Raw genomic sequence first — 8531 nt, forward strand, 5'->3', positions numbered from 1 at the left:
AACAAGACAATCTGATATAATAATTAGGTTGGGGAAGACAGTGGGTTGGGGGAGCTGGTTATTCTTTTGGCCAGTTTGGTGGTGTGTTGGTTAGGATATAAATTTCGCTGTTGGCCAGGCATGGTGGCTCATGCCTGTAACCCCAGCATTTTGGGAGGCTGAGGCGGGCAGATAATGAGGTCAGAGTTGGAGACCAAAAATTAGCCAGGTGTGGTGGCACACATCTGTAATCCCAGCTACTCAGGAGGCTGAGGCAGGAGAATTGCTTGAACCTGGGAGACCGAGGTTGCAGTGAGCTCAGATTGCGCCACTGCACTCCAGCCTGGGTGACAGTGCAAGACTCCATCTCAAAAAAAGAAAAAAAGAAAAAAAAAATTTTGACTGTTGCTGCAGAGATTAAAAAAAAAAAATCAGTATCATAAACCAGATGGAAGTCCAGGTAGCAGTATAGGTATGAAGCTTTCTCTCTCTTATTTCTCTACTCCCTTTTGGGTGGTGCTGTGGCCCACAAAATCCAGTATGGCCCATCGTCGTGTCTATATTTTGGCCATTTGGAAGGTGAAAAAAAAGGGAGAGGTGGGACTACCTTTCTGTTAATGTACAACTTGGAAGTTGGACACATTGCATCGATTCTGTTCCTTGGGCTGTAACCTAGTCCCACTTACCTGAAGAGGAGTTTGAAAAATCTGGTCTTTATCCTGTAAAGTCACGGGCTGGCTACTGCCATGAAACAAGGGGAGAATGGGTATTGGGAGACAGCTCTCAGTCTGTCTAACAGGTAGTGAAGAGAAAGTGGGACTTGAAAAGGAGAAAGGGGAGGGAATATGGTAAACTGGGATTGGACAAAGATAGCTCCCTGTGACCAAAAGAATAAGGCTAGCAATAGAGCTATCGTTGGAGAAACTAGGCTTCATCACAGTTGTTAATATGTAGCAAATGCATGACGAGCTAGACAGATGAAGGAAAATGGTGCCCTTCAGAGATAGAGGCCTTCCAGATTTCTGAGGTAGAAGCCTTCCAGGAGGAAGAAAACAAAGGAAGGCAGGCAGGCAGGCATGTGGAAGCCTGACTCCCAGGGAAGAATTCAGGAGGCTTTTCCCCCCAGGGATCAGAGAATACCCAAGAAATATCCAGGGCATGGCTGATTGTGTCAGTCAAGGTTCTACCACAAACAGAACCAGTAGGAGATGCGTATAGTCGTCCCTTAGTATCCGTGGGGTTTTGGTTCCAGGACCCCCCAACCCTAGCAGCCCCATCCTCTGCAGATACCAAAATCTGCGGATGCTCAAGTACCTGATATAAAATGATGTAGCATTTGGTTGTAACTTAAACACATCCTTTTGTATACTTTAAATGATCATTACTTACATCTAACACAATGTAAATGCTATGTAAATAGGTATTTGTATTTATATTATGTTTTGTTATTTTTCATTGTTTTTTAAAAAAACTTTTTTTTTTTTTTCTTTGAGACAGTCTTGCTCTGTTGCTCAGGCTGGGGTGCAGTGGCATGATCTCAGTTCACTGCAGTCTCCACCTCCCAGGTTCAAGCAATTCTCCTGACTCAGACTCCCAAGTAGCTGGGATTACAGGCACCTGCCACCATGCGTGTCTAGTTTTTGTATTTTTAGTAGAAACAGGATTTCACCATGTTGGCCAGGCTGGTCTCAAATTCTAGACCTCAGGTGATCCACCCGCCTGGGCCACCCAAAGTGCTGGGATTACAAGCGTGAGACAGTGTGCCCGGCCTAAAAAATATTTTCAAACCATAGTTGGCCGAATCTGCAGATGCAGAGCCCACAGATATGGAGGACCGGCTGTATATGTATCAGAGAGATATATATGGTAGAGAAATAGAACAAGAGAGAGAGAGAGAAAAAAGGTGTATTTCAAGGAATTGACATAATATGATTGTGAAGTCTGGTTGGGCATATCTGAAATTTCATGCAGTAGGTCAACAGTCTGAGAAATTGGGCAGGAGCCGATCAGGTGCCCACAGGAAGAATTTCTTCTCCCTCAGGGAAACCTCCATTTTGCTAAGGCCTTTCAACTGATTGGATGTGGTCCACCCATGTTATTGAGAATAATCTTTTTTAAGGTAATTGACATCTACAAAATATCTTCAAGGCAACACCTAAGTTAGTGTTTGACTGAGTAACTGGTTACTCTAGCCTAGCCAATTCGACACAAAACTAACCATTACACTGCTTAACCCAAGTAGGAAAACCTGCGGCACAGGGTGTTAACGTGGGAATTACACCAGATACTCATCCAGGTATTAGGTTTTAGATCTGAGAGATACCGAACAATTTATTTTTTTTCCTTTTCTGTTCTGGAAATTATCTGTTTTTTTCAGTGCTGTTTTCATTACCTCTTCTGATCTTCTTATGAGGTTAAAAGTACAGAAAAGTTTAAAGATTAATAAAATGAACACTTGTATTCCCACCACACAGGATTAACAATAGTGAACAGATCATCTGTAGACAATGCTTGGTGCTTATGTGAATTTAAGAACTGGCTGTGTTAATTTTGTAACTCCTCTTTCAATTGTACATTGCAAAAGAATTACTTTGAACATGCTTGAGAAAAAAATACTGGAATTTTTTGGCTCCTGTAACTGAAAAGTCAAAGGGTAGATCTAGCTTTAGGCAAAGGTGGATTTAGGCAAGGCTCAAAAACTGTTGTCAGACTCAATTTCTCTACACCTCTTTGCTTTCTTTCATATATGGGCTTCCTCCTTGGAGGGACCCTCAGAAGTCCCAGGTGTCATAGTTTCAAGTTCAACAGAAAGAGCAGTTTCATCTTTCCACAGTTCTTAGAAAAGTCCTGAGACTGAGTTTTATTGGGTAAGTGTTCACCCCTGAAACATCTCTGTGACTGTATAAGATAGAATGAACTTGCCAGGCCTGAGACTAGCCTTACCCAAATCACATGGATTGAGAATGTGGGAGGGGTAGCTCTATCATGGAAAACTGATGTGCTGTTTCCATAAGAAGGAGGAATACACGCTGGTGATAGCGACAGGAGGCAGCCATATGCCCCGACAGATAGGGATGGGCACCCAGTGAAACCCCACCTCCAAGCCAAAGACAGCTGGAAGACTGAAAGCCAAGTTACAAGTTAAATCCTTGGACTGGATTGAGAACTTGTCTTTCTGTTTGGCGTACTTTCCTCTGATTGATCATCATCCTTCACCTATTTTACACATATCTACCCTTTCCTAATTGGTTTTTTACACTGTCATGCCTACATTCGAGTGATGTCTTCGTTTTAACCTTTTTTTGCTTACTCACAAACCAATCACCCTGCACTTCCCATCTTGTGCCTATAAAGACCTAAGACTCAGTTGGTAGAGATGAGATGGCCTGACTTCAGGGAAGACAACCTGCCCTTCCTGTCCCCTCTCCAGCTCCCCTCTCTGCTGGGAGCCGTTTTCACCGCTCAATTAAATTCTCCATCCTTCAGTTGTCCACCTGACCTCATTCTTCTTGGATGCTGGACAAGAGCTCCGGACTCACCAAATGCCAGTACCCAGAAAAGCTATCACAGCAGCCCTTTGCCCTCACCAGTGGAGGGCAGCTGCTCTACACAATGGGGCAAGGGGCTGAGCTGCTCACACACCCCAGTCAATGGATGGCAAAACTAAAGGAGCACTGTAATGCCCCCTCTGGGGCTTCGGGGTCACAGGCACCCTCACCTGGGCGCTGCCACGTTCCCCTTGAGATGACATGCCTGGTCAGGCTGTGGCCTCACATAGAGCTTGCTCTTGTGTTGGTGCCTGGAGCATCTGCAGGACCTACACTCGCTCACTCACATGGTCCCTCCCACCAGGGGTTGAGTGGGGTCAGCCAATTAGAGGGGGTGCCCCTTCCACAAGTCCAGCAAAGGGGCTGAGAAAAATCCTGCATCACCGGGTGAGCACACATTCCCACCATTGTGGGAACAGCAATGGATTTGGAGTCCAGCTGACTCACAATCCTTTCTGGCTTGAATATTTAATAGTGACATAACTTTACTCATTTAAAATCTCTGAATCTTAGGCCAAGTACAGTGGCTTATGCCTGTAATCCTAGCTCTTTGGGAAACCAAAGTGGGCGAATCATGAGGTCAGGAGTTCAAGACCAGCTTGGCCAACATGGTGAAACCGCGTTTCTACTAAAAATACAAAAATTAGCCGGGTGTGGTGGCACATGCCTGTAATCCCAGCTACTCAGGAGGCTGAGGCAGGAGAATTGCTTGAACCTGGGAGGTGGAGGTTGCAGTGAGCCGAGATCACACCACTGCACTCCAGTCTGGGCGACAGAGCAAGACTGAGTCTCAAAAAAATAAAAAAATAAAATCTCTGGGTCTCAGTTTTCTAATCTGTCAAAAGGAGGTAATAATATCCTTTTGGAGATATGAAGAATAAATTAAATAGCACATATAAAAGCACCTAGAGAAATGCGTGGTCCAGAAAGCTCAACTTTGCTAATTTCTTTTATATTGTTAACCCAAGCCTCTTCGTGGCACTCAGAGGGAAGTCCACCTTTCTTGCAAAAAAAAGTGACTACTATACTAACAATAATTATAACAGCTACCACTTGACTGCTGGGTACCATGTGTGTTGTTAGGTTGGACCTTTCTGTGGCCACGCCAGCTGCACAGCTCCAGGGGGCCAGCCACACAGACAGCAATGCACATGGCACACTAGGGAATGTGCCAGCAATCCCGCTCCACATGCACTCACTGACTATTCTCACACTGGCACTGTGAAGAAGGTCCTGTAATTTTTTTTTTTTTTTTTTTTTTTTTAGGTGGAGTCTCACTCTGTTGCCCAGGCTGGAGTGCAGTGGCGTGATTTCAGCTCACTGCAACCTCTGCCACCTGGGTTCAAGCAATTCTCCCATCTCAGCCTCCCAAGCAGCTGGGACTACAGGCGCATGCCACCACACCTGGCTAATCTTTGTATTTTTAATAGAGACGGGGTTTTGTCATGCTGGCCAGGCTGGTCTCAAACACCTAACCTCCAGTGATCCACCCGTCTCTGCCTCCCAAAGTGCTGGGATTACAGGTGTGAGCCACTGTGCCTGGCCAGAAGGTCCTGTTATTAACCCCATTCTACAAAGGAACCTTATAACCTAGGTTCAGGAATTTGCCCAAGGTTTTTTAGCCATTAAGTAACATGAACAAATGGGAACCATACCCTTTGGGGATACTTCGCTGTGGCATTTTAAAAGTAACTAGTCGTAGGATACAGAATTACTGTAATCCTGCAATGGCAGAGGGCAGGGAGCTGTGAGGGAGGATAGACCATTTCATTTTGAAAAACTCTCTAACCACACATCCCCGGCTCCCACCCACCGCCATGTAAAATGCTTACCAGAACCCCAGAGCTGAGAATATGACCAGCTGTCTCATTTACTATTCTTACCCTCTAGGAAAGGGGCAGAAAAGTAAACAGTCTGGAGTGTATTTTAACTCCAAATAATTTGAATCAAATATAGCAATTGTGAAATGTGTCCTATTGGCAAGCTTTGGAACCACATGGTTTGTTTATTTACGAAGTAGATATGGTCTGAATGTGGTGGCAGAAGTTTCTTCTAGGGACCTGTCAAGGTACAAAGGGACTGTTTCTTGGATTTTTTTCCTATGAAATTAAATAGTGGTAATACTATGACAAATGCTTATTATTCTGGAAGGACTTTGGGCTCATTTGCTGCAATCGCCTTGGCCTCATAGAGCATTAGTAGTCTGCTGTCTCTTACTGTAGGATGTTTTTGCGACATTGGAACATCTCTCTAAAGGCTAAGAGCCCTCAGAAAGTTGTTTATTTCAAAACTATGAATTTTAGATACTTTAAAAGAAATTTGATAAATCACAAACCCCATTTTCGATAGGCTTTCATGATAGGTTTTGCCAAAACTTGCAGTGGTTGTCTGTGGTCTTGGGCATTTAGATTTGGGGAGGCATTTATTGTCACTATGTCTGAGCCAGGTCACTAGGCCGTGTGTGGTAACTAACATTATTCTCATAAGATATTCAGTACTCCTTGCTCAGCTTAATGGCAACCTCAGCTATCAAGAGTACAGCTGAGAGGAAGTCAGAGGAGATGCTCTGTAGCTTCCCAGGGCTCATACCCTTTACTCTTGAAAAAATTATTTCAGAACCTATTTGCTTCATAGAGGCACAGTTGAATGTATGTATAGACTATTTTCTGAGAAATAATTTGAATACCATCAAATTCACCAAAAGTGCACAATTCAGTGGCTTTTAGTATAGTCACACTTTTTTTTTTTTTTTTTTTTTTTTTTTTGGAGACGGAGTCTCACTCGTCTCCCGGGCTGGAGTGCAGTGGCATGATCTCGGCTCACTGCAAGCTCCTCCTCCCGGGTTCATGCCATTCTCCTGCCTCAGCCTCCTGAGTAGCTGGGACTACAGGCAGCTGCCACCATGCCCGGCTTATTTTTTGTATCTTTATAGAGACGGAGTTTCACCGTGCTAGCCAGGATGGTCTCGATCTCCTGACCTTGTGATCCACCCACCTTGGCCTCCCAAAGTGCTGGGATTACAGGCATGAGCCACCACGCCTGGCTATTCACTCTTTTGTACAAACATCATCACTATCTAATTTCAAAATTTTTTGATCAACCCAAGATAAACTCCATATCCATCAGCAGTCACTATCCATTCTTTCTCCTCCCATCCCAATTTTCTGGCAACCACTAATCTACATTCTCTCTATGCATTTTCATTTTCTGAACATCCCAGACAAATGGAATCTCATAATATGTGGTTGTTTTTCACTTAGCCATTGGTCAGGCTGGTCTCGAACTCTCGACCTCAGGTGATTTGCCCACCTCGGCCTCCCAAAGTGCTGGGATTACAGGCATGAGCCACTGCATCTGGCCTAATTCCAGAATTTCTATTTTTAAAATATCTCTTTCTTGATATTCTTTATTTAATAAGATAGTGTTCTCATACTTTCCTTTAATACATAGACATGTTTAACTTTAATGCTTTGTACATATTTAAAATTGATGATTTAAAAATCTTTTCCTAATAAATCCAGCACCTAGGTTTTCTCAGGAATAATTTCTGTTGATTCTGTTGATTTTTTCTCCTTGTGTATGGGCTGTACTTTTTTGGTTTTTATTTATTTTTTGCATGTTTAATAACTTTTTGCTCAAAACTGGACATTAATAAAATAGTATGTCAACTTTGGAAATCAGATTTCCCCCCATCCCCAGGGTATATTTTTGTTGCTGTTTGTTATTTGTTTGTTTGTTTAGTAACTTACCTGTACAAATTCTGTAAACTCTGTATTCTTTGTTCTGTGTGGCTGCTGAAGTCTCTGTTTTAATAGCTTAATGTCAGCTAATGATTAGACAGATTTCCTGAAACACTTGAAACCAATAGGTCTCAATGTTTGCTGAGAGGCTCTGTGTATGTGTTCAACACTCAGCATGCAGTTGACAACTCTGCCTTAGCCTTCACTTCCTGCTGGTGTAGATCCTCCAGGTCAGCCTGATGTTAGAGTTTAGGGTGTGCTCAGGTTATCCCAACCATGTGCACAGCCATGGGCATAAATATGTGCTCTACCAGTACAAATGGCCTTCTAGATTCACAGGAATATTTTGGAGCTTTTCCAAGCCCCTGTGGATGCCCATTTCCCAGTTTTAAAAAAAAATCCTTTTGGGTAACCTATTAATGGTCCCAAACATTACTCACTGCCTCAGGCAGTTGTGAAATTAAACAATTCCCTCTCAATGTTTTTGAGAAATGTCCCCGGGAAAACGCTTTTTGTGCTGGGTGAGCTCTGAGTTTCAACTCAAGTCAAATAAAGACAGCCTTGCAAGTGGGATCTTCCAGAGAACTTCCAGACAAGTCAAATAATAGGACTTCTGTTGGAATAGAGCATTGAAGGAACTCTGACCCTATTCTGCTTCCTCTAGAGACTGCCAGGCTGCTGGTATTCAAGGTAACTGCAGAACTAGGAAACAGGGAGAGGGAGAGGATAAAGCAGGACAAAGCTCACAGTTTTCATCATGGCTCAAATGATTTTCCAGAATAGATGCTCCTAGAGTGCTGCAAGCCTTTGGTTACTTTTCAGAGTTCTGAATATGTGAATTTGACCATTTTTGCTAGTCTTCATGTAGCTTTTTTTTTTTTTTTTTGAGACGGAGTCTTGCTCTCTCACCCAGGCTGGAGTGTAGTGGCGCATCTCGGCTCACTGCAAGCTCTGCCTCCTGGGTTCACGCCGTTCTCCTGCCTCAGCCTCCAGAGTAGCTGGGACTACAGGCACCCGCCACCACGCCTGGATAATTTTTTATATTTTTAGTAGAGACGGGGTTTCACCATGTTAGCCAGGGTGGTCTTAATCTCCTGACCTCATGATCTGCCTGCCATGGCTTCCCAAAGTGTTCATGTTGCTTTTATGGAGGAGAGAATTATCAGAGGTCATTACTCTGCTAATTTCACTGATGTCACTAAAGTTACAGTTTTAACTTTTGTGGGTATCTATCTTTTCAGGCAATGTCAGTTTAGTAATAGGG

This window comes from Macaca mulatta, chromosome 2 (assembly GCF_049350105.2).
Source record: "Macaca mulatta isolate MMU2019108-1 chromosome 2, T2T-MMU8v2.0, whole genome shotgun sequence".
NCBI lineage: Eukaryota > Metazoa > Chordata > Mammalia > Primates > Cercopithecidae > Macaca > Macaca mulatta.